Here is a 27,506-nt window from a genome sequence, read left to right as displayed (position 1 = left end):
AGGAAGGGGGGGATGAAAGAACTCCATTTTGGGCCACACGTTGACTGCGACAGGAGAGGAAGTCTGTGAGCCATTAGTGGAGATGGCCTTGGATACCATAGGAAGAGTTTGGTGAGCAGGGCAGGGTGCCAGACTGTGTCAAAAGCACGTGATATATCCAGGGATACGGCTCGGATTTCCTGTCTGGCATTGAGGGCTTCCATCCAGAGCAGAACCAGCATATCCAGGGTAGAGTGACCTGGTCTGAAACCAAATTGATGATCGGAAGTCAAGCCATTGGAGAAGAGGAAGGAATTGATGTCTGAAGCGATGATGAATTCCATAACCTTGCTGATGATTGGGAGAAGGCTGATTGGTCTGTAGTTGCAGGGATCTTTGTTTGCACCTTTTTTGTGCAAGGTGGAAAGGACTGGCCAATCAGAAATGGGGTTTCCACCAGGGGTGAAAGGGCAGAGGTGAAAGTAGGCGGAGCCAGCCTCGGGTGAAGGTTCGAAGGGCGGGCACCCCCACCCGATAAAAAGGGAGGAGTCGCGTCCCAAGAGCCTGTTGGAGTTGAGCGCCAAGAGTCAGTTGGAGTTGAGCGCCAAGAGCCAGTTGGAGTTGCGTCGCATGATTTGGAGTTGGACGGGATCGAGACGCAACGGGAGAAGTCAAGTGGTTCAGTTCCATGGGCCAGTTGAGCGTGGAGAGTCGGGGTCGAGCAAGCTGCGTTGCGGTCCGGGCAGACGGCCCTGAGAGCTTTGAGTGGCGCTGAGGAGTGAACGGGTCCTAAAAGAGCATCAACTGGAAGAGAGCAAGGCCCGGTCGCTCCTCTGAGGTGTCGTCGGCCAGGCCCGATCGACCAGGCCACAGGGAAGGTCAAGCAAACAAGGGAAGCTGCCCGCCAAGCTGCTCAAGCCACTCAAGCGACTGGCGCGTTTTGCGACACCCCAGGTGGAACAGAGACACAGGGGTCGCCGATCCGAAGACCGTCGAGTCGCCACCAAGGGGCGGCCAGGTAACCAGCCCGGTCTCTTGGAGTCCTTCGGTCATCCCGACTCCGAGTACCATTAAAGGCTCATGAGCCCTATTTCTTTTCCTTGGGTTTTGTATGGAAGTCTGTGGTGCCTTGTCTCATTAAGTAGAAATTGTGATTAAGTGCATGATTGCATGTACATTCTTGCATAGACCTCGGCTGTAGGCTTTTTGCTCGTGCCATGTCCCCATCCCCCCATTCATTCACTGCTTACATGCTAATTGTAAATAAATGCTCCATTGTTTAAATGCCCATCTGCTCGTTTGTGTCATTTTTTTTTTTTTTTTTTTTTTTTTTTTTTTTTTGTATACCTTGGTCGAGGCTCGTATGAGAGCTAACACACAACTCACAGCAAGGAGGCATGAGACAAGAGGGGCGGGAGTGGAAGGGACAAAACATTGGGGAACAGACACGTGAACTGTGGAAGGGAGAGGGATGGGGATGGGACGGGGAACATGGCGAAGAGAAGATGGACATTACAGGGACTTTCAGGAAGGAAAGCAGGGGAATTGAAGGAGGTGGGCTTTTTTGAACAGCTGTTTTGAAAGCCTGAAGGGAAGAATGGGAAAGAATAGAGTGAGGAAGTTTATTCCAAAGGCGGGAAAAAAGAGGAATGAAAGAGTGAAGATGAGCAGTGATTCGTGATTTTGGTAGTTTTACCAGAAGTGGGTTGTTGGCGGACCTTGAGCGCCCTGTGGAAATGTGGTTGGGACAAATCGCAGAGAGAGCAGGGGGGCAAGGCTGGAGAGGAGTCGGTAGAAGACAGAAAGACCACCGACCAACCTGCGGTGATTGAGTGAGAGGCCCAAAGACTCAGCTTCATTGCGGGAGATGCCAATGATCTTAAAAGCCCTGGTTTCGACAGCGTGAAGTCGAGAAAGGTGGGAGGCAGGAGCACCAGCCCAGAGGGGAGAGCAGTACTCCATCAGGCTACGGACAAAAGCTTTGTAAGTGGTCAGGAGCTCAAGAGGGCCGAGGAAGGACTTTGCACGACGGAGGATTCCCAGTCGGCGACTGGCTTTTGAGGCAAGGTTGGAAATGTGACTTTCCCAGGAAAGGTCATGGCAGATAGTGAGACCCAGAAGCTTGAAAGAAAAGACTTCTTCCAGAGGATTGTTGAGAAAGTGGATGGGGGTTTTGTAAACGGTCCTTTCGAAGAGACATAGTGAGAGTGTGAGATTTGTCTGGATTGAAAGACATGTTCCACGTGTTGGACCAGTTTGTGATTTTATCCAGATCTGCAGTGAGCGAAGAAGCTGCTGCTTGCCGGGCTGAGGGATGACAGATGGTACGGCAGAGGGTTGAGTCATCGGCAAAGAGAAATAGAGGATTTTCCAGAGAGTCCGAGAGATCATTGATGAAAACCAGAAAAAGAACAGGGCCCAGAACGCTACCTTGAGGAACTCCAGCCTGCACAGGAAGAGGGGATGAAAGAACTCCATTTAGGGCCACACGTTGACTGCGACAGGAGAGGAAGTCTGCGAGCCATGAGTGGAGATGGCCTTGAATACCATGGGCAGAGAGTTTGGTGAGTAGGGCAGGGTGCCAGACTGTGTCAAAAGCACGTGATATGTCCAGGGATACGGCTCGGATTTCCTGTCTGGCATTGAGGACCTCCATCCATTGATGGGAGAGCAGTAGCAGCATATCTAGGGTAGAGTGACCTGGTCTGAAACCAAATTGATGATTGGAAATCAAGCCATTGGAGAAGAGGAAGGATTTCATGTCTGAAGCGATGATGGATTCCATAACCTTGCTGATGATTGGGAGAAGGCTGATTGGTCTATAGTTACAGGGATCTGTTTTTGCACCTTTTTTATGCAGGGCAGTGATGTTAGCAGATTTCCAAGCAGATGGCAGATGACCTTGGGAAAATGAGAGGGTGAATAGAACAGAGAGAGGGTGAGCAAGAGCAGAAGAGCAGGCTTTGAGGACACGTGGGCTGATGCCGTCTGGACCGGTTGCAGAATCTGACTCGAGGTTTGAAAGCAAGCTCTCCACCTTGTCAGGAGAAAAGGATACAGAGTCCAGGGACAGTTGGGTGCGACTGGGTAAAGTGGGTGGAGATAGTGATGGGTTTGGGACACAAGATTTAGCTGCAAACACCGAGTTTAGACATTCAGCTTTATCACGTGTGGAATCAGCAGTGCGGCCATTTGAGGTAAGGGAGGGGATGGAGGGGGAACATACACCAGAAACAGATTTGATTAAACGCCACCAGGATTTTGAGGAGGGAGAGAGGTTTGAGAGTTCAGACTTGAGATGAGAAAGATGTTGTTTTCTGGCTCTCCTGAGGGTAGCTACACACTTGTTCCGAGCTTTGTGGAAAGAACTGAGATTGCCCTCAGTTGGGTTTGCTTTCCATGAGGCAAAGGCAAGTTGTTTCAGGACAACTGCCTCGCCACAAGCTTCAGTAAACCAAGGGCGGGAGGAAGGGTAAGACAACTGAACACGAGAGGGGATTTTCCTTACATTGGACTGCCACTACGCGTTCGAGGAATTAACTGGCTATTAAAGCCGATAAAGGTGATAACCTGGTCCGATGGAACTTGGCGATTTAAAACTGCTCGGCAAAATGCACACGGGACGAGCACGCCTAACGGCTCGTTCCATACAAGTTCCCGTTGAGGTATAAACTCTCGGTATTTCTGTCCGCGTGAATAGTTAGGTGTATCGACAATTCGGCGATTAACCCTGTAGCGCGTGGACAGAATATTGACAAGTTTATGGTGCATTAAAAGGCACCCGAAGCTGGTTTCCGGTTGTGCAGAAAGCTACGACTAGATCCCGGCCTTTGGTCGGCGCGCGACTGTAATTTGACTGAAGCGGTCGTGCGAACGCCGACGCCGGCAGAAATGTGTAACAATATATATATATATATATATATATATATATATATATATATATATATATATATATATATATATATATATATATATATATATATATATTGTTGTGGTTGACCAAATTCGCAAACCACCATTCAGGTCCCTTAGGTGAGATATCTCTGTAAGTACATGTGTAGTTAGGCCCAAACCCGTTGTCGAGAGGGAATAAATGTCATTCATGCGGGCTGCGACTCTTCAGGATAGCCGTTTTTCTTTTACTATCTTTATTTTGGACCAGCCGCCATTATTACCACCACCAACCACGTCTCAACAGCCATCACAACAACAACCACCAACCACAACGCCGCTTCACAACAACAACCACCAACCACAACGCCGCTTCACCACAACCGCCACGACCTTTACCGTCACAACTCGCCACCATCGCATCACCGTCATCTCGCGCCACTCGTGGGCACCGATGCTGGACTCGTGCGGGGCGCGCACCGAGCAGCGTGTTCAAAAACATCACGGACTTTCCGCAGAAAAACGGATCAAAAACGACTCACGCCCACTGTTGTTCCGTCCAATCGGTGAGCGAGGGGCGATTTGGCCCCGCCTCCAGGGCGTTGGAGGGCGGTCGCTATATGCAAATTCATGGATCAAAAAGCATTCACGCCCACTTTTCCTCGGGCCAATGGGGAGCCAGCAAGAGAGGTGAAGGGTCGGAGGCAGAGGGTCAAGGGTGAAAGAGCGAAGCCACGGGGCTTATAAAAACGACTGCGTTCGTCAGACAAGTGGAGTAGAGTTCAGTGGGAAGTTGAGTAAGAGTTCAGTTGGAAGTTGAGTAAGAGTTCAGTTGGAAGTTGAGAGTTGAGTGTGCGGAATTCAAGAGAGTCGTCGGTGGAGCTGGAAAGAAGTGGTACTAGTCGGAGTGAAGAGGACGGAGCTGTGGAGAGGTGACGGCGGCGAAGGCGGACGAGGGGGTGCTCACGTCGGTGCCGGGAGCGGCACCAGGGAGAGGCCAGCAATGCGACCGAGGTGGAGGAGGAGATGCTCGCCGCGGGACCAGAGACAGGGTGATATCCTCCTTCCCCCGAGCATCAGCAACCCCCTCCTGTTTCCCCCCCCCGCGCTGAGATAGTGCGACAAAGGGGGCCCCCTTCCCACCCCCTACCAGACACTGTCCGCGAGGCCCGCGGAGTTGAGGCACCACCGCCGCTCCGCGTCTCATCATCAGACGGTAGGCCCGACACGGTCTCGGCCCCAGGCCCGCCTACCCCCCTCATCCTGGAGGGTGGTTCTCTTTTCTTTTGCTTTGGGAATATGTGTTGTCGGCGCCGTCTGTGAAGTAAAATTGTATAAGTGTTGCCGTGTGCCCGGTAGTCGGATAGATCTGCATTGTTGCATTTGCTTTTTGTGTAATATTGCATTGTCTTCTTCTTTTACATGTGCTTTTGGAAGAATTGTATATGTGTGCTTTCCGTTCGCGAAATCGCGAAATTTCGAAATCGCGAAACATCGCGAAATAAATGTGCTTATTGTTGAACTGTTTTCCCGCTTCGCTTCGTCATTTCTTTCATTGAATCCCCATCTTGCTTCACGTAAAGGGTTGGTCGTGGGCTAAGACGCCCAATAATTAATCGAACCGTCGAGGCCGACGAATAACACCGCTCGGTTATCCCGATAGTACGGAACGGGTCGCTTAACTGGCCCGTGTCCGAAGTCGACCTGCGGCGAGGTGCGATCGCCCGGTCTACCCTCCGTGTGGGTACTTAGGTAGGTCGAATTTGGCGAGCAACCCTATCCCACGCGGGGGCCGATTGGCACGATCGCGGTGAGACCGAAAGGTCCACCCGTGACTGGTTCCCGGCGTTAGTCCGAGAGGGTCACGACTGGATTGTCCGTCCGGTGGGCGACGTGCCGCGATTCGAGTTACGTGGCCGTCCGCACGCCGGCGGGCGCGACTCCGCAACACTGGTGTCAGGTCGTGCGATATAAACCCATCGCCCTCCTCGCGGCACTGGTATCGGAGAACGGGAAAACGGGCTCTCCTGTCTCCGGCTAAATTCACGGGAATCGGTCCAGGGGTGAGAGGAGCGACCCCCGATTCCCTCCAAATTACGAGCGAGCTAAATTCACCCTTTAAGAGAAGCAAGATGGCGTCTCAAGGCGAGCGGGAGCCGGGGGTATTAGAAATGGATGTAGAATGTGTAGAATCCATGGCTCAGGATGAAATCCCCGTGCAGGAAATGTTGGTTGTACAGGAAAACGAACTCGCCCAACTGAACCCAGAGCCCGAAATGGGTGCGGCAGCGGCCGCGGTGTATGACACCTCCCCTCCCCCTCTCCACCAAAACCCTTCCCCAAACCCTGCCGAAACGGCTCACCCAAGCGCACCCGACATGGCCCAGCTATTCACCATGCTGGCAAAAATGTATGCGGAAACGACAGCGAAGATAAATGCGGATATGAAAAACGAAATGAAAGGCATGATCGAAAAGATGGATGCAAACACAACTGAATTTATAAACGAAATAAAAAGCATGAACGAAAAGATGGATGCGAATACACAGCAAATGAACAAGCAAATGAAGGAAGAAACTAAAAAGCTGTGGGGTGAGACGCAGAACATGGGCCGATGCCTGCAGGCGGGCATGAAGGCCGTTAGCAGGGAACTCAAAATGGCGACTCCACGTGCAGGAACGAACGAGCTGGGAGGGGGTGCAACGGCTGACAGGCCCGCGGTGGAGGCGGGTGAAAAAATAATTCGGGGGGCGTGTTGGGCGAGGGTCGTGACGATGACCGAAAGGGAAAAATTAAATGGGGAGACCAAAACGTGTGAGACGAGACACGAGGTGACGACAAAGGAAATAAAGATAGTTGAGACAAGGGAGCTAAAGGGTGAAGAGTTGGCAGAGACACGGGAGATGGGAACGATAGAGGGAAGACTGCACGATGAAGACGGGGTAAGTGACGCACACACACACACACGGAGGTAGTGGAGGACAATGGGGGTGAGCTGGTGGACTGGGTGGAGGCCCGGTGCGAGCAGCGGGATAGCCTCCTCCAGGAACGAGGGGAGGGAGTCTGCCCCCTTGAGGCGAGTCACGACCAGGTGAGTTCGGTCGTGCTTTGCGAGGTTGAGGGGAGGAGTGCTGTGAACGGGTGCACGGAGAGCTTGGGGGTATAGAGGCCCCGGAGACCCTTGTGGGGACACAAATCCCCAGTGTGGTTGTCCCTGTGTGTGTGGTGCAAGGTGTGAGTGCGTCCCCGTGTGTGGAAGCGACCCCGTGTGTGAGTGGTGTGGTGGCGATGGTGCCAGAGTACGTGCTTCCCAGCACGCCGTGTGTGGATGAGGCACCGCGGGTGAGTGCCCCCGCGTGTGTGGATGAAACGGCCAGTGTGGATGAGGAACTGCGGTTGAGTGCCCCCGCGTGTGTGAGTGAGGCACGAGTGAGTGAAAGGCCGCGAGTGCGTGGAGCCACGTGTGCGAGGGAGGTAGCATGCGTGAGTGAACGGCCGAGTGCAAGGGAGACCGTGTGTGTGAGAGCGGTATGTGAGGGAGATGTCGGTTGGCATGCGGGAGCACGCAGCCGCGTCTCCCGGTGTGAATGTAATGGAATGGAGTGTGAGCGTCGTAACACGCAGGTGTGCGTGGGTGGAATGGAGGCGACGACGGCGACATGTGAGGAAAGAAAGCCGGGTAGCGGCTGTAGTTGTTTCGGGGACCGTGCCGGGTTCACTCAGCAGTGAGCACGAGGTCCGTGCTGTGCAACGCACGAGGCCGCCACGTGCTCGCTTGCGAGAGTGAAGTCCCGGTCCGGAAACGCACGCGGTGGATTTGCCGATCCCGCGGACGGACAAAGTTTAGGCAGGATAACAGATTTGGACCGGACGGGTTCTCCACGCGATCGTGTGTGAAGCTCCAACGGGCAAAGCACATGTGTTCGCGTGGGGAACCCCTCGAGACGTGGGGCTTGTGTTTTTTTTTATGTGCACGATGAAGCCATGGCTGCACGTGGGGTTGGAATCCGGCAGGAGGGGTATCCCTGCCGGATGGTACCGTCCAAGGAGGGACGAGGAACACGTGCAGCTGCATGACGTCACGGGCAGGTGCAAAGTGCGCGAGTTGCCGCGCTGGTGCTGCGCATGTAAAAAAAAAAAAAAAAAAAAAAACAAGCCTCACTTTCGGGTGCACAGGATTCCTGGGCAAGGGGTGGAATACCCCCTTACCTGGGCACAGGATGGAAACTAGTTAGGGGGAAGGGTTAGCTTAGTTAGACCGACTCCATGGGGCAGGGGTAAGTCCTCATGGAGTCCGTGGAATGGATTAGGTAGAGGGATTTAGTGAGCTTTAGGTTGGGAAATAAAATGGCTTATTTGGAGACAGTGACAGACTTGTGAATGTGTAGAGGGGACGTAGCTTAGCTGCGTAGTGTTAAAAGGAACGTGCTACTAGTTTAAGGGACGACGTGGGAGCACGAGTTAGTTAGGGGATGCAGATAGAAGGATGGCAGAGTTCAGTGGTGAGTGTGTTGAAGAGTTGTTGGTGAGTTATGAGGTGGAGGCATGTGCTTGGTGAGTGAGTGAGGCCAGCGGGTCTGTGTGTATGGAGCGAATGGGGAATGCATGGTGCGATGAGTGATTGGGGGGAGGAGTGACTCCCGCCCAAGGGACCCCGGGGTCAGTGTAGAGTGAGTTAGGGGGTTAGTTAAATTGAAAAATGGAGGTCGTTTTGTTGTTGGTGGGAGTGTAGGCTCGAAACCCGTTTGGAGGGGTGCAGGAGCCCTGTTGACGGGTTGGGAGCGTGGCTGCGAAAGGTGAGTATCGCTGAGTGGGTACCCCGGGCACCAGGCTAGTCGGCCGTGGTAGGCCAAGGGCCCATGGGGGGCCGGGATAGCGTAGTGGGCACGGGTGCGCCTGCTTGGTGCGGGGGCCCGGGGCGCCATTAGCTGCGTGGGCAGTGTTGTGGGCACGGGTGACCCTCGGAAAGGGGCCTGGGAAGCCAGCCTGCCACGTGTGCGTTTCAGGGGAGGTGCCATGGGGGGCACTCCCCGGTGTTAGGGAGCTGGTAGGCTCGGAGGCAGTGTAGTGCCCGGGGGTGCCATCGTCGGAGAATCGGCAGAGGGTCGTGCCTGCCAAAGGGAGCCACGTGTCCCAGCCATGAGACCGTGTGAGGGCACGGAGAGAAAATTGGGGGGCGAGGCCCGAAATTGTGAGGACACCAACACAGGCGACGGGAATCTGGGTTGTTAGAACCAATAGTTTAAGCGAGAGACGCTTGTTGAAAGCCCCGGGGTAGTTTAGCAGTTAAATGGATAGGGGAGAATAGGAAGTGTACCCCTCCGCACCATCCATCCCCTCGCTCTCGTTGTGGGCCGCTGGACCCACTTTGGTTATAGATCGCTGAACTCTGGGGAGGCCATTCTGAGGCTTGAGTTGGGCCTCGACACAGGACGTTAGCTCTCCCTTATTCCCCTCCGGGAAGGGAACGTAGGGGTTGGGAGTCGGCTAGGTGACAGAATAGGTTAGCCGAACAAGGACAGTAAAGGGGGTTAGGGGACGATTTATAGTCGGGAAGTAAAAGAAAAAAATAATAATAATAAAAAAATAAGTTGGGGCAAAATTGGAGTTTGACAAATTAAGGGAGTGGGTATGTACAGTGACAGGCAAAGGCGATAGGTTGGGAGGGAGACAGGTAGGTAGGTCCGAGCCCGCCTTCCAAGTGGCCAGCACCACCGCACTCCCTCCACCAACCTCCACGGAACGGCAAAGGCTGGCCAGCTTCATCTGCTGGCTGTTTTTCTTCAAGGCCTGTGCCGGCCCACTTCATCGGCAGCTGTTGTTTTGCTGCAAGGCCTGTGCCATTGGCTGGCCGTGTTTTGCTTCAAGGCCTGTGCCGGCCACTTCATCTGCTGGCTGTGTTGCTGCAAGGCCTGTGCCGGCCACTTCATCTGCTGGCTGTGTTGCTGCAAGGCCTGTGCCGGCTCACTTCATCTGCCGGCTGGCTGTTTTTCTTCAAGGCCTGTGCCGGCCAGTTCATCTGCCGGCTGTGTTTGCCTGCGGCGGCCTTCTTCTGCGGGCTGTGTTTGCCTGCTGCCTTTGCCATGCCATGCCCACTGCCCACATTCACCAGCCCCGTTCAATTTTTGCTTTGCGCCCCCCTGTTCATTTCCATGTGCGCCAGGATCCGCAAGGCAACAGTTTGCAAGCTGCGAGAACTGCCCCGTTGGCAGCTACAACACGGGCCTGCAGTGGCGGCCCGTGCACCGTGTTTGTGTTCATCCATCCATTCGTTGTGTTCATTGCGTGTGCCACTTGAGCTGGCACGGAGACTACGTTTGTGCAGCCCATGCACCGTTGTGGTTCACTGCGTTCAGTTCAAAAAGGAAGGCCTTGGACTGCGTGTGAGCAGTCGGCCACGTTCCCCGTCACCTGCATTGTTTGAGCCAGAGACTGCATGTGAGCAGCCTGGCTCCCTGCTAACTGCTTTCTTTTTGCAGAGTTCAGTGATCCTGGGCCATGGTTTAGTGTAAAATTTGTAAGTTAAGGTTAAGATGTACTGTACATATGAGTGCGCCCCCGGCATGTATGTCTTAGCGCCGGCAATTTTATTTAAGTCGTCCGTGTGAGTGAGTTTGTTTAGGTAGTTACTCAGCCCTCAGGTTATTTATTTTGGGGACACGAATACCATGAATGTCGCACTCAGGGATCCGTAGATAAAATGTACTAGGGGAAAACTACACATGATGGCACACGAAAATTTGACGACTCGGGACGAGTCTGTAAAAAGGGGAGGGGGTAGTGTTGTGGTTGACCAAATTCGCAAACCACCATTCAGGTCCCTGAGGTGAGATATCTCTGTAAGTACATGTGTAGTTAGGCCCAAACCCGTTGTCTAGAGGGAATAAATGTCATTCATGCGGGCTGCGACTCTTCAGGATAGCCGTTTTTCTTTTACTATCTTTATTTTGGACCAGCCGCCATTATTACCACCACCAACCACATCTCAACAGCCATCACAAAAACAACCACCAACCACAACGCCGCCATCACAACAACAACCACCAACCACAACGCCGCTTCACCACAACCGCCACGACCTTTACCGTCACAACTCGCCACCATCGCATCACCGTCATCTCGCGCCACTCGTGGGCACCGATGCTGGACTCGTGCGGGGCGCGCACCGAGCAGCGTGTTCAAAAACATCACGGACTTTCCGCAGAAAAACGGATCAAAAACGACTCACGCCCACTGTTGTTCCGTCCAATCGGTGAGCGAGGGGCGATTTGGCCCCGCCTCCAGGGCGTTGGAGGGCGGTCGCTATATGCAAATTCATGGATCAAAAAGCATTCACGCCCACTTTTCCTCGGGCCAATGGGGAGCCAGCAAGAGAGGTGAAGGGTCGGAGGCAGAGGGTCAAGGGTGAAAGAGCGAAGCCACGGGGCTTATAAAAACGACTGCGTTCGTCAGACAAGTGGAGTAGAGTTCAGTGGGAAGTGAGTAAGAGTTCAGTTGGAAGTTGAGTAAGAGTTCAGTTGGAAGTTGAGAGTTGAGTGTGCGGAATTCAAGAGAGTCGTCGGTGGAGCTGGAAAGAAGTGGTACTAGTCGGAGTGAAGAGGACGGAGCTATGGAGAGGTGACGGCGGCGAAGGCGGACGAGGGGGTGCTCGCGTCGGTGCCGGGAGCGGCACAGGGAGAGGCCAGCAACGCGACCGAGGTGGAGGAGGAGACGCTCGCCGCGGGACCCGAGACAGGGTGATATCCTCCTTCCCCCGAGCATCAGCAACCCCCTCCTGTTTCCCCCCGCGCTGAGATAGTGCGACAAAGGGGGCCCCCTTCCCACCCCCTACCAGACACTGTCCGCGAGGCCCGCGGAGTTGAGGCACCACCGCCGCTCCGCGTCTCATCATCAGACGGTAGGCCCGACACGGTCTCGGCCCCAGGCCCGCCTACCCCCCTCATCCTGGAGGGTGGTTCTCTTTTCTTTTGCTTTGGGAATATGTGTTGTCGGCGCCGTCTGTGAAGTAAAATTGTATAAGTGTTGCCGTGTGCCCGGTAGTCGGATAGATCTGCATTGTTGCATTTGCTTTTTGTGTAATATTGCATTGTCTTCTTCTTTTACATGTGCTTTTGGTAGAATTGTATATGTGTGCTTTCCGTTCATCGCGAAATAAATGTGCTTATTGTTGAACTGTTTTCCCGCTTCGCTTCGTCATTTCTTTCATTGAATCCCCATCTTGCTTCACGTAAAGGGTTGGTCGTGGGCTAAGACGCCCGATAATTAATCGAACCGTCGAGGCCGACGAATAACACCGCTCGGTTATCCCGATAGTACGGAACGGGTCGCTTAAGTGGCCCGTGTCCGAAGTCGACCTGCGGCGAGGTGCGATCGCCCGGTTTACCCTCCGTGTGGGTACTTAGGGTCGGTCGAATTTGGCGAGCAACCCTATCCCACGCGGGGGCCGATTGGCACGATCGCGGTGAGACCGAAAGGTCCACCCGTGACTGGTTCCCGGCGTTAGTCCGAGAGGGTCACGACTGGATTGTCCGTCCGGTGGGCGACGTGCCGCGATTCGAGTTACGTGGCCGTCCGCACGCCGGCGGGCGCGAATCCGCAACAATATATATATATATATATATATATATATATATATATATATATATATATATATATATATATATATATATATATATATATATATATATATATATATATATATATATATATATATATATATATATATATATATATATAGGGTGGTTGCTATACTACCGTTATTCTCAGGTTTTCTGTCTATGTATGTAATGGACAGCTCTGGAGGCAGAGGAGTCAACCGATTTTGATGAAACTTGACTGGTAGGTTCATACCAGGATCTCGTTGTATGCATTTGAGCACCATTGCGATGGACGCAACGGTTGTCGAGCAAGGGGACTGAAATTTTTGAAAAAAATCCGAAAAATATTTATATATTTTTTTTTTCAAAAATCAAAAATCGGCTTCCACGCTTTTATGTGCACTATAATGAACCTTTGTCAAAAATTTTCAGCCCGATCCATCAAAAACTGTATGACTAGTATGCAATTATATAGCGACCACCCATGTCGCCTACCGGTATGTATATATATATATATATATATATATATATATATATATATATATATATATATATATATATATATATATATATATATATATATATATATATATATATATATATATATATATATGAGGCCCGGCGGGGAGGAGTGATGTAAGTGACATTTTTTAATGATATGATGATGATAGGCTCGGATGATAGGGGAAGGGTTAAAATAGTGCTATATGGCATTAACTCCAAAATGGTCGATGTGGCCCTTACATCACTCGTGGCACCTCATATATATGTATGTATGTATGTATGTATGTATGTATGTATGTATGTATGTATGTATGTATATATATATATATATATATATATATATATATATATTGTTGCGAATCTGGAAGCCATGAGCACACAACATACAGGTCCTATGGATCAGTTATATCGGTAAGTACATGTTACCAGTTAGGGTCCCGACCCTAGTCTAATGTGTAATTAAATGTTCCTGCGCTGTGGAGTTATTTTAATCGTCAGGTTTTCTTTTCGTTTATTTTTACACCACCAACATCAACACGACGACACCGCATCACCCTCACCCTCACCTTGCTTCCTTCACCTCGCTATGGCCGACGTCATGGTGGGCGGAGTTCAAGGAGGAGCCGCGCGGCAGCCCTCGACCAGTGTGCAACGAGTGAGGTGACCGTCGCCTGGCCAATCAGATCCCGCGACAGGAGGAAAGGGCTCCCATGATGTCACCACGACCACGGGCCAATCAAGGAGCTTTCCGCCAGTTTGAGCCAGTGGGAGAGACGAAGAGCGATTTGCGTGCCAAAACCAGCCAGTGAGAGAGGGAGGATCACGAGGAGGCCCCCCCCCCTCTGAAGAGGGGGGTATAATTATACGTGTGGTCTGCGCGTTCAAGGGTTCTGAGAGTTCTGGCAAGAAGTGAACATCTGCGCGCAAGGTGGTGGAGTGGAAAAGTGTCTACGCACAGAGTGGTCGAGTGGAAAAGCGTCTGCGCTTCTGAACACGTGCTGGTGAGAGGAGGGGCCGATCCTTCCCGTCGATGCGTCGCTTCCCCGAGGAACCACCTCCAAGATGAGGCCAATGAGTCGCACCAAGCCGGGAACCAAGCAGAGAACAAAGAGCTCCACGAACAAAGAAGAGCCAGCCGAACCAAGATGAGGCAGAACAACAGGCTCGAACCAGCTCGAGCACCCTTGAACCGGGCCGATACTCCTCGACCACCAGGCCGAAAAAGAACCACGACAACCCGATCAGCTCCTCCGATCAACAAACAGCCAACAAGTTCGAGCTGAGCAACCAGCTCAACTCTCTTCCGATGAACAAAGCAGTCGACTCTCTTCGACGAAACAAGCATAAAAAGTGAACCACCTCTCTTCCGAACAAAGCCAGAGCCCAAAAAGCGAACCGTGCCAAGCAGAACCAAAAAGTCTTCAACCCTAACCCAAGCCAAGCAGAACCCGAAGGCCTACTGAACAAGCCGAGCAGAAGATGTCTTCCTTATTCCTCGCCACCCCCCCATTCCCCCCCCAACCCCCCGCTCCCAGCGTGACACATCCCCTCGTGCTCGCACAACCGCGGGTTTGAGGGAGTTGTTTGCGTCATGAATCACGGGACGGGAGGGCTCTTCTTCCTCTTCGCAGAAGAGGGTGAGGGGCATCTTCCTTTGTGTTGTGATCACTCCCTAACTATTAAATTGAATCAGCGCATATAATCGATTCCTGCCCATTAAACCATGGAAGGTGAGCTATCTGTGGAACATGCACTTATCGACATAACTGAGCTAAAGGAACCTGAATGATGAGAGCGATTGATTTCAAAATTCGTAACAATATATATATATATATATATATATATATATATATATATATATATATATATATATATATATATATATATATATATATATATATATATATATATATATATATATATATATATATATATATATAGTGTAGAACAGAAGATAGTCTCTGGAAAAAATTAAGAGACCACTGCAAAATTATCAGTTTTTCTGGTTTTACTATTTATAGATATGTGTTTGAGTAAAATGAACATTTTTGTTTTATTCTATAAACTACCGACAACATTTCTCCCAAATTCTGAATAAAAATATTGTCATTTGGAGCGCAAGGTGGTGGAGTGGAAAAGCGTCTGCGCACGGAGTGGTCGAGTGGAAAAGCATCTGCGCTTCTGAACAGAGGATGATCACCTGTCTCTGTTATCATCTGAGCTCAAGCGTTTGGACATCGGGATTGCAGCTCTCTCTGAGGTTCGGAGACCGGATTGCGGCGAGATAATGGTGGGTGGTTACACCTACTATTGGTCTGGTACCATACCCAAGGAGTTGCAGTAGCTGTGTCCAATAAGCTGACCCCAATGATAATTGAGGTAACACCGGTCAATGAGCGTATTATGAGATTAAGGATTCGTCACTCCTTAGGTGTCATTTCCCTGGTCTCTGTTTATGCTCAGACTGAGGAGAGTGATCTCACCGTGAAGGATGCATTCTACGCCACACTCGAGTCTGTGGTTGATCAGTGCCCCAGACGAGATACACTTCTAGTCTTGGGGGATTTCAATGCATCGACTGGAACTGATAGGGATGGTTATGAGGTGTGTGTTGGTCCCCATGGGTCAGGAACTATGAACCAGAATAGCACTAAGTTCCTTGACTTTGCAAGAAGTCATGGACTTAGGGTGGCTGGTTCATGGTTTCAGCACCCACAAGCTCATCGCTGGACTTTGTATTCCAACGCTGGCGGTGTGGCAAAGGAGATTGACCATGTCCTCATTGACGGTCGTTGGAGGATGGTCCAGAACTGCAGGGTCTACCGGAGTGCTCAGTTCCTCAATACTGACCACAGGCTTGTTGTAGCAACTCTAAAGCTGCACCTTAAATCCTGGAGAATGGTACCATCCCAGCCTAGGCTGGATGTTGCCAAGCTCAGGGATGAGAGAGTAGCTGAGGAGTTTGCGAACAGGCTGAGTGGACACTTGGGGGGTCTGGGTGCTTTGGGGGGTCCTGAAGAGTTGTGGAGCGCCTTCAAGGCCACCGTCCTTGATGTTGCCGGTGGATGCCTTGGAGCTCACCGCAGGCAAAGAAGAATTTTGTCTCTCAAGGGACACTGGATACCATTGATCAGAGTCGCAGGGCCAGGCTGAATGGCAGAGCTGAGCTGTTCAGGGAGCTGAGGCGTAAAACTGTACATGCACTGAGGGTGGACAAGGAGGCCTATGTGCGAGGAATCTGTGAGGGGGTAGAGCATCACCTGTGGACAGGTGATTCTCGTCCCGCTTACAGGGGAATTCGCGCATTACGTTCATCCAAGCCCATCCCTCGGAGCACTGCAGTTCGAGCAGAGAGTGGTAGGCTCTTGACAGAGGAGTCTGAAGTGAAGGCCCGCTGGGCCGGTTACTTTGAGCAGTTGTAACAGGCTGATCCCCCAGCTGTCGAGTTGGACGTCAAGGGTGTTACAATCCCTGTTGCTGACCCTCAAATCAACTGTGGTCCACCTTCGCTTGTGGAAACACGGGCTGCGGTGAACCAGTTGAAACGGGGCAAAGCTCCAGGGATCTGTGGCATCCATGCTGAACTTCTCAAGGCTGGTGGAAATGCTGCACTCGTGTCGTTGCATGCAGTTTTGTGCTCTGCCTGGAACACAGGCATCATCCCAACTGACTGGAAGAGGGGCCTTGTTGTCCCTCTCTGGAAAGGGAAGGGTGATCGCCAAGACTGCAACAACTACCGAGGGGTGACGCTGCTCTCAGTGCCGGGCAAGGTCTTTGCTCGGATAATTCTTGAGAGGGTTCGCCACCATCTGCTTGAGCACCAGCGTCCAGAGCAGTCAGGCTTTACACCAAAGAGGTCAACGATTGACCGTATCCTTGCACTTAGTGTCCTCACCGAACGCAGACGAGAGTTTCGGCAGGGGCTGCTTGCAGCCTATGTTGATCTCTGTAAAGCGTTCGATTCAGTGAATCGGGATGTCCTCTGGAGGATTCTTGGTCTTCGTGGGGTGCCACCAAAACTGATCGATCTGATGTCTGAACTCGACTCTGGTACTGAGAGTGCTGTGAAGTGTGGTGGTACCATCTCTGACTTATTTCCAGTTGTTACTGGAGTTCGTCAGGGATGTGTACTTGCCCCCACACTTTTCAGCACTTGTATGGACTGGATTTTAGGGAGGATGTCGGAGAGATCAAGTTGCGGTGCATCATTTGGGAATGTGAAGATCTCGGACCTCGATTTTGCAGATGATGCAGTCATCTTTGCGGAGACTTTAGACATCCTCTTGGGGGCCCTCGAGGTGCTGAATGAGGAGTCGGAGCCGTTGGGATTACGGGTTTCTTGGGTCAAAACTAAGATCCAGGCTTTCGGTGACATCTTGGATGCTGCTGTCCTGTCTGTGTCAGTTTGTGGTGAGGATGTTGAGGTCATGGAGAGATTCACTTACCTTGGCAGTGATATTCATGTCTCTGCTGGCTGCGAGTCAGAGGTCAATAGACATCTGGGTCGGGCCTGGGGAGTCATGGATTCACTGGATCATGGGGTGTGGCGCTGCCGGTACCTGTGCGGGAGGACGAAAGTCCAAGTCTTCAGGTCCTTGGTACTTCCAGTCTTGCTCTATGGGTGCGAGACTTGGACTCTGACCAAGGATCTGAGACGGAGACTTAATTCCTTTGGTACCAGGTCTCTTCGGAGAATCCTTGGCTATCGCTGGTCGGATTTTGTGTCCAACGAGCGGTTGCTGAGAGAGACTCGGATGAGATTTGTTACCTGCATAGTCCGTGAGCGTCAGTTGCGGCTGTATGGACATGTGGCTCGTTTTCCTGACGCTGATCCTGCTCACCAGATTCTCTCAGCGAGGGAGTCTCATGAGTGGAGGAGGCCAGTGGGCCGACCACGTGCCTCATGGTTGCAACAGGTTGACCATCATCTCAAGGAGATGGGGATGGGCCTGGCGTCTGCCTGGGGGATGGCCAGACGGAGGCCCCTGGAATACCGGCGGAAAGTGGACGCAGCGACGCGCTGTTCTGGCACATGCTCCCATACCTGACCTGACCTGATTTGGAGCATTTATTTCCAGAAAATGACAACTGGTCAAAATAACAACGAAGATTCAGTGTTTTCAGACCTCAAATAATACAAACAAAACAATTTCATATTCATTTTTAAACAACACAATACTAATGTTTTAACTTAGGAAGAGTTCTGAAATCAATATTTTGTGGAATAACCCTGATTTTCAATCACAGCTTTCATGCATCTTGGCATGCTCTCCACCAGCCTTTCACATTGCTGTTGGGTGACTTTTTGCCACTCCAAGCGCAAAAATTCAAGCAGCTCGGCTTTGTTTGATGGCTTGTGACCATCCATCTTCCTCTTGATCACACTCCAGAGGTTTTCAATGGGGCTCAGGTCTGGAGATTGGGCTGGCCATGATAGGGTCTTGATCTGATGGTCCTCCATCCACACCTTGATTGGCCTGGCTGTGTGGCATGGAGCATTTTCCTGCTGGAAAAACGAATCCTCACAGTTGGGGAACATTGGCAGAGCAGAAGATAGCAAGTGTTTTCCAGGACAACATTGTATGTGGCTTGATTCATGAGTCCTTCACAAAGACAAATCTGCCCAATTCCAGCCTTGCTGAAGCACCCTCAGATCATCACCGATCCTCCACCAAATTTCACAGTGGGTGCGAGACACTGTGGCTTGTAGGCCTCTCCAGGTCTCTGTCTTACCATTAGATGACCAGGTGTTGGGCAAAGCTGAAAATTGGACTCATCAGAGAAGATGACCTTACTCCAGTCCTCTATGGTCCAATCCTTATGGTCTTTTGCAAAGGTCAGCCTGGCTCTTCTTTGCTTCTCATTGATGAAGGGCTTTTTTCTAGCTTTGCACCACTTCAGCCCTGCCCCGAGGAGCCTGTTTCGAACCGTCCTCGCCATGCACTTCACCCCAGCTGCCGTTTGCCATTCTTTTTGTAGGTCACTTGACGTCATCCTACGGTTGTTGAGTGACATTCGAATGAGCTGGCGGTCATCCCGGTCAATGGAAAGTCATTTTCCCCCTCTGCCAGTCTGTAGCTTTGTTGTCCCCAATGTCTGCTGCTTGACCTTGTTCTTATGAACCGCCGTCTTTGAAATTTTAAGGATGGAAGCAACGTGACACTCACTGTATCCCTCTGCCAGTCAAGCCAGAATTGAACCCTTCTTTTCCTCACTCAAAACTTTTCTTCTCAACTCTTTTGACATGGTCAATAGTTATTTTTTTGATTCCAATTACTTTTGAGGTACTACTAACACTGTTTTTGCCATCCAGCTGGTCCTATTGCAAGAGGATAGTGATGACCACAGCAGTGGTTTTTATACTTTTCCTTGTGAAATAAGATTCGGTTCAGGTGATCACCGAATCAGTACCTCACTAAGTATAATGAGGTGTGCCTGTGTTGGAATTCAACAGACCCTGGAATGGAATCGCTGCCATACATGTAGAGATGCTGATTTAAATTTTTTTTGGAGTGGTTTCTTTTTTTTCCAGAGCTGTGTGTGTGTATATATATATATATATATATATATATATATATATATATATATATATATATTATATATACATACATAAATAATTATATGTATATACATATATACATATTGTTGCGAATTTGGAAAGCTATCGCACTCAACATTCAGGTCCTTTAGCTCAGTTATCTCGGTAAGTACGTGTTTTATAGATAGCCCTTTCCCTCATCTAGCGGGTAATTATGTGTGAGTGCGCTGCGATTTGTAATTAGAATACCCCATCTCCTGCAACAAACAACAGCTGCAACCCCTCAGCTCCCAGCGTCCCCCGTGAGCTTACTGGGTGAAGGGTTAAGCCCCCACCCACCGGTTTGCTTGACAGAGCGCCCAAGTGGGGGAGGGGCGGAACGCACAGAGGAGGAGAAGAAAGGAAACAGAGCCATTCCTAGAAGAAAAGGACTTCACAATTGGGGTTTCACCACCTCAGAGCGGGACTCTGCCCAGAGTGGGAGGAGTGGGCTCCTCGCCCAGTCAGGGGCTTCGCCACCTCAGATTGTGAACGAGGTGGGCGGAGACGTTTTCCTGCCCCTTTTTTTGTCCACCACCTGAAGAGGGCAGATAGATGCGTGGTCGCAGAGCTGGGGAGGAGACATCTCTCGAAAGATCTTGACATCTCGTCGTCTGGTACATGACATCTCGAAAGATCTTGACATCTCGTCGTCCGGTACATCACATCTCGAAAGATCTTCACATCTCGTCGTCCAGTACATCTCGTCTTGGCTGATCTTGGTGGTCGCCATCTTGGTTGTCGTTCTCTTCCTCCTCCGCGGATCGAGCCGCTCGAAGGCCACACGAGGCGGGCAGGTCCAAGACAGGCCCTGGCTTTCAGCTCGCCTGTCCCTCCGAGCTGAAAGTCCTATTAAAGGCAATAGCCACCATTTATTTTGTGTGTGCGTGTGTGTGTGTGTCCGTGGGCCCATCCATAAGTAGTGAATTGCATCAGTGTTTTTGCCTGTACATACATGCATTGCTTGATAGACGGTATAAATCTGCTCTTATGTGCTTCCCTCATTCCCTGCCTATTATAATAAATACCCCCAATTGTTTAAATATACTCAGCTCATCGTGTCATTTCTGCATTGGTTGGGTGTGTTGTGCGTGTGGGAAAGTGAGCAGCCATTGCCGCTGTTACGGAGTAACAGGATAATCGGGCTGGCGGAATTCGGTGATTATAAAACCGCTCGGCATCGCACACGGAACGGGCTCGCTTAAGCGGCTCGCTTCCGTACGAGTTCCGCCGAGGGAGAAGTACCCCGGAAGCTGGATCACGTGGGTACTTAGGTAAGTTGAAGTTGGCAATTAACCCTACCCCAACGTGATCAACCCATTGGCATATTTCTGTCCAAAATAACCAGGACCCGCCGACCTCGGACTTCTCCGGGCTGACGATCGAGCCGAGACGGCCCCACTGCTTCATCGAGGGTCGTGCTCGTGGCGACACGCCAGCGGAAACCACAACAATATATATATATATATATATATATATATATATATATATATATATATATATATATATAAAAATATATTTCCAATACTTTGGAAAATAATAAAATATTTTTGAATTTTATCTTTTGTGGGTCTGGGAGTGGGGGGGGGGGGGACGAACACAGCTGTGAAGTGAGAAATGAACAAACACAGACAGCACATTCACCTTTTAACAAAACCCTCTCACAAACATCAGAATAATGACAGGTATGCAATCACCCATCCATACGTCAGCTACTGACCAACCATTTCTACCAATATCCATCATACCCCCTTGCCCCAATGATTGTAGGTATGGATCCGACTCAAATTAAAAACTATCTTTTGTTTATGCTGCCATTACCTTTCTTGGGAGACCATTCCAGGCATTCACTACTCTCCAAGTGAAAGATCCCTGCCTTTCTCCTGCTATGACAATTTGACCTTGTGATGAGGACAAAGGGGTAACATCTAAAAGGTTACAGGTTCAAATTCGGCTGCAGGCAGTCGTAAAACAGATTTTGATTTGAAGATTCTGAAATTTAGTGCGTATATCAACATATTTTTATTTCACTGTCGACAAAAACCCAGCCAGCTCACTGAGGTCCTTCTGGGAGAGGCTCATCTGCTCGAAATGTGTTGGCAGTCCAGACATTGTAGTTGATGCAATGCTTTCAAGTCAACTTGTGAAAGGCATGAAAATACTTGCTATGAAAACGTAACGCAACCCCAAGTCGCCTCTCACGCAATTGAAATTTAAAAGTTCGGTCATCATCATCCTTTCATATGCAGCCAATAGCTGCTGGTTGCATCATTACTGTGAGCACAGTTGTACCACTGATGCAGTGCCCCTGTTTCCAGTAAGCTGGTTCTCATTTTCTCAACCTCAGAAGGATAACAGGCTGTCAACCCACCTGGTGTTATTTAACAGCAAGACAGGGGCTCAAACTCAAGACCCTGAGATCTTAAGCCAGCGACCTTAACCATGAAGCCAACATGAGGCTTAAAAAGCTTGCTGACCTGGTGTGAGAAATTTAGTTTCGTCAAGGATTTCTAGGAACAAAAAAATTAATGGAATGGAAATAAATGTCCTGTTGCCACAGAGCTGAGAGTTAATTATTATCAAAAAGGTAGTGGTGTGTCAGTAACTGCAAAAAGTGACCATTCTCTGCTCGAATTCAATACAGCTCACCATTCAAGAAGGACCACTCACCATTCTGGGAGATATTTGCATGAATTTGTAAAAAAAACAAAAAACAAAGAACTCCATGTAATTTGAATCTGAGAAAAAGTGCTAAATATAGAAAATCAGAAACATTGCTTCATCAAAATGAATGAAATAATGACGGCGTTAGCCAATTTCATCATGAATGCATTGTCCATGTTCCTATTATTCCACGCTCGATGAAGAAAGGTTTATGAATTATACGAGCATGGAATAATAGACGTCAATTCTGCATGAATTGTCATGGGGTTAAAAATATGGAGCAGAACTGGGGGCTGTGGTGAGAAAGAACCTTCTGCCAATAAAGCATCAATGCATGCATCCACATTTGTACGAGCACGCAGGGAAATCACACCTTTACTAAATACTCAATGGGGTTTCACTTGGAGACGAAAACACAGCCATAATGCTCAAATCTTCGGACAAGTGAAAGCTCTTTCTCTTGCCAGATACTTTCGATAAAACGTGGTATTTGGGTCTGGGTGTGCAATAAGGTCCGTGGGAATGTTCCCCATGCAAGAAAAATGTGGGAATTTCTCCAACCAAGAAGGTCCACCGGTCGCAACGTTCCCCATGCAAGAAGGTCCATGGCAAAGTTCCCCTCCTATGACTCATTCAGTCAAAGGCTCTGTGAGTTGACCAAATTATCTGACCAACACAGCACGTGCATCCAGTTATAAATGCACGTTCATCACAATGACTTACTCTGCAGGGAAGGCTACACAGTGTGAATATTGAAAGAAAACACCATCTGTCAATAAACCAATAAATAGAAACTCAGGTGTCCTTTTAAAGCTGCGAGATGAATAATAATTACATGCACATTATATTTATTTTTCTATAGGTTTCCAATGCATCTAAAATTTATGTAAAAGTTGTTACGACTGTTTAAAGCAGCCCTATAAGACCTGCATTTGGACAAGAGAGCCCTGTAGCTTCAGAGCTGGACAAAGATAGGTAGCTTTACAAACAAAAGAGAAATTCCACAAGGCATGAGGACAAACACAGGTTCAGGTAAACTGACCGACCAGTTTTACCAGTGTTGGGGCTTAATCAGTTTCAGTGCAAACTTGAGAGCCCAGTAATCAAATGCAAGAATGTTTGTAAAATACAGTGCTATTATCAAATTCAATAAGTATTATGTAGGTAGAAACCAGAAGAAGAATTTGGTGATGGAGATTAAAAAAATAAATAATAATATGCACATCAACATGAAGCCAGAGATTGTGTGCATATGACAATCAATTCCCTTTCACATCCATTCATGGTGTCAAACCCCTCCATGTCAGTACCCTCCCCTCTCCCCCCTCCCCCCACACCCCATCCCATATGCTTCCCTCTCATCCCACCCCATCTCAGCTTCCCCCCAGCACTCCCCTCACAGTTTCCCCTCACCCTGTATACTCCCAGCTTCACCCCTGCCCCATGACCCTCCTCCCCAGCTTCACCCTCTCCTTGCTCCTCTCCGCATTCCTGCATCATACCAGCAGCTCCTCCTCCCATGTTCCTAACTGTGTGTTTCTCAAAGATCTGAGACCTCCACTTCAACCTGATAGATCTCTCAATCCAGGCCACTTCTGATACACTGGTCATCATCTGTTTAACATAATCCTTTCTCCCACAGGACGTCCCTGACTCCTCAGTGTCTCTCCTTGCCATGTCATGAACTTCAGATCCACTGCCCCTAATATTAACTCAGCCTGGGAATTATTCTACAGAAACCAGCTCTCTCTTATGCACAGATAATTCCATCTCATCTTCAGTTATCTTACCCACCCTACCACCCTTGATGCTCTGAATCCTGTGGTGAGACAGTTTTTATTTTTGATGAAATTTACCAGAAACAAGGATGAGAGCCACTAAATGTGAAGGAAGGGCTACAGAGAAGATTTATCCATTGGGACCATACTCTGTGCAGAGCGTTGGTGCTGCCGAAGCAGTCTCCTTGGCTATTGGGCACAATCATGGATAGGTCACCAGCAAGCTGGCACTCCTTTTGTCAACCTCGGAAGGACGACAGGCAGAGTCGATCCCACCTGGTATTAATTCAACAGCTAAGTGTGATTTGAACTCAGGATCCTAGGATCCCAAGCCCACCACCCCTAATCATTAAGCCAACACCAGGTATACAGAGAAGATGAAAAACTGGCAAAACCTTCACCTAGCCCTGAAACAATGGAAGCCTCTTCACAGGACCAATGTGCAAGAGGGCGTAAATAGGTCAGGTGGAAAAAAAAATTCCTACCCCCCTTGGATGTTTTTTAGGAGACATCATCTCCATATTGGCTGGCTGTTGGCTCCTGAAGGGAGCTTGTCCGCCCTTTGTCAGGTGTTGTTTTTAGCCCTGGCAGGGTGTCGCAGTCACCCTCCCCACTAACAAAGCCAGTGAGGGGTGTCGGTTTAGTTGCAGTCAACCCGACCAAAAAATTTGCATTCTCCTCATGAAAGGCAAATCTGACCAAAAGCAACCTTAGATCGGTCAACAAAGTCATATCAAGAATGTGTCCACTGTCCAATTCACTCCACATCAAAGTCGAAGAGGCAAAAAAACAATACTTGTCCATCCTGAAGAGTGAACTTTGAACTTGTGTCCCTCCTCTAAAGTGCCTTGTTAAGTCTGTCTCCAGTGTATGCTCCCCCTTCATATGGCACCACAGCCAACTCTGCTCTTGAGAACACCGAAAGCCTCAATTCCATTTGGTGAGCGCTCCGCAAGCTGCTTGGTTTGAACCATTTGTTTTTGAAGTTCCCTCTATATGACAGGCTATATTGCATCTATTTGAAAGTATTAAAGAGGTGGGGATTGGCGTCGGATCTGCCAAACATTTTCGGCCATTTGAACCAGAATCTTTCCCGACACTGTAAGGTGGATCCGAGATTTTTTTTAAAAGAGAGCGGGAAATCCATATTGTATTAAAGACTACGTAAAGGCTGCTTTGTTCATCGCTGTTATGTCTGGGCACATAGTGCATCCGGAGCCTTGCACCTCTGGAAATGCCATGAAGAAGAAGATGAAGAATAATACCAGCCAGGAGGCGAAGATGGTTCGCGGGAATTATTGAACAATGCCACAATCGGTGCAATTGAGTTAGTGGAAGCTTTTGAGGAAGCCCTACCGTAAAAAAACGATCTCTTCCGTCAAAATTGACCAGATCAAATCGGATTTTTTATATGTTTTACTTATGGACATTACGTACAGCTTGTAGGAAATGAAATTGCGAGAAAAAAAAAAGTTCAAGTGGGCGTGGCTGCACCCACAAGGGGTGTGAGACGCCCTCACGCCCCTCATACAAAACGACACAACTAGACCATGATATCTAGCTTGTGTCCAAGTTTCATCAAGATCGCATCAAACGTCACGGAGCTATGCTCTGGAGAGTCACAAACAGACAGACAAGCCAGTAGGGGACGAGGGATCCGCGAGGATACGATGCTCTTCATTCTGACTGATCCACGGACGAAGATTCATTGCCAAGACGTATTGGTTCACATACAATTGTTCCTCTGCCTGGCAAGATTTTTCCTATTGCGTATTTTGCCAACTGGCACTCCTCATAAAAAATGACGGTAAATGGACACCATATTTTTGAAGGACTACCATTTGAAAAATAAAACCTAAATCAAAAATCGGCTCGAGTAAAATTCGGGACGAATTAAGTAAAAAATAAAATGTCATTATTTTTGTTGACATTACCTCAGATGACGGCAGGGTGGACGTCAGAACAACACGAAACAAAACGTAACATGAAGAGAGAAAGAGAGAAAAAGAAAAAATAACCATAAACAGAACAACAGATGTTCCAGGGAAATACGAACCAGACCGTGGGGAGCACGAGAAGACTTCCTGGTCGGTTGTTTTGATGAACCTGGCGGTGTAGCGGACGATAACATAACGGGGGTGTAGAATTTTTTTTTTAAAGATGTTTTTCAAATTCCACATAACTTGATTTATACCATATTATTAGAAATCCACAAAGACAGAAATGCCGGTGATTCCATTTATTTTGGATCCTTTTCACTTTGGTCAATAACGTTTGGATCGAGGAGAGATCGAAGGTGGAACGACGGTGTAGTTCCTTACAAACACTGTATACACACATTAAATGACGATAAATAGACACCCTATTTTTGAAGGACTACCATTTGAAAAATAAAACCTAAATAAAAAATTGGCTCGAGTAAAATTTTCTAAATATCTCGAAGTGTTTAATTCCGAAGTCTCGTTTCTCCACATTCAAAACTGTAGGACAAGTATTGAAAATAGTGAACGTGCGGTTTTTTCGGCTGCTGCATAGCAACGGGTGGTTGCATAGCAACGAAACTCAAACGCGCCGACTCCCAGCTCATATGGCAGCTGTTCGCCAAGTTTCATCGAAATCGGTTTGTGCTGTGGAGCCTCGCGTTGCAGACAGACACACACACACACACACACACACACACACACACACACACACACACACACACACACACACACACACACACACACACACACACACACGCGCACACACACAGACAAGCCGGTAGGCGACGAGGGATTCGCTAGGATCGAAGCGCTGGATACGATGCTTTTCATTCTGACCGATCCACCGACGAAGATTCATTGCCAAGACGTATTGGTTCACATACAATTGTTCCTCTGCCTGGCAAGATTTTTCCTATTGCGTATTTTGCCAACTGGTACTCCTCATAAAAAAATGACGGTAAATAGACACCTTATTTTTGAAGGACTACCATTTTAAATATAATCGGGTTGTTGGTTTGTGCTGTGGAGCCTCGTGTTGCAGACACACAACACACACACACACACACACACACACACACACACACACACACACACACACACACACACACACACACACACACACACACACGGAAAACCCGATAAACTTATCTCAATGCTCTTGTTTGACCACACCTCCTGAGCCACACAATATTTTTCATAAGCCACACCCACTTTCCATAAGGCACGCCCACTTTCCTATGCCACTCCCATTTTTCATCAACCACGTCCACTTTCCCAAAGCTCCACCCACTTTCCTCAGCCCCTCATAAAAAATGACAGTAAATAGACACCCTATTTTTGAAGGACTACCATTTGAAAAATAAAACCTTAATCAAAAATCGGCTCAAGTAAAATTTTCTTAATATCTTGAAGTGTTTACTTCCAAAGTCTCGTTTCTCGACATTCAAAACTGAAGGACAAGTATTGAAAATAGTGTACGCGGTTTTTCAGCCGCTGCACAGCAACAGGTGGTTGCTTGGCAACGAAATTCAAA

At 49.1% G+C, this 27,506-nt stretch overlaps 1 long non-coding RNA gene across 2 annotated transcripts in view; it reads right to left on the bottom strand.

Annotated features, from left to right (window-relative positions):
• The window catches only part of LOC147022039 (uncharacterized), a 51,643-nt gene extending 25,067 nt beyond the window's left edge, over nucleotides 1–26,576 (bottom strand). For both annotated transcript variants that reach the window (XR_015061049.1, XR_015061050.1), the window contains exon 1: nucleotides 26,047–26,576. This is a non-coding gene — a long non-coding RNA (uncharacterized LOC147022039). The remainder of the gene's footprint in view (nucleotides 1–26,046) is intronic.
• Nucleotides 26,577–27,506: the final 930 nt, after the last annotated feature.

Source organism: Eptatretus burgeri, chromosome 8 (genome assembly GCF_056783735.1).
Source record: "Eptatretus burgeri isolate ZD-2024b chromosome 8, Ebu_testis_v1, whole genome shotgun sequence".
Classification (NCBI taxonomy): domain Eukaryota; kingdom Metazoa; phylum Chordata; class Myxini; order Myxiniformes; family Myxinidae; genus Eptatretus; species Eptatretus burgeri.
This window is presented reverse-complemented; position numbering and strand designations above follow the sequence as displayed.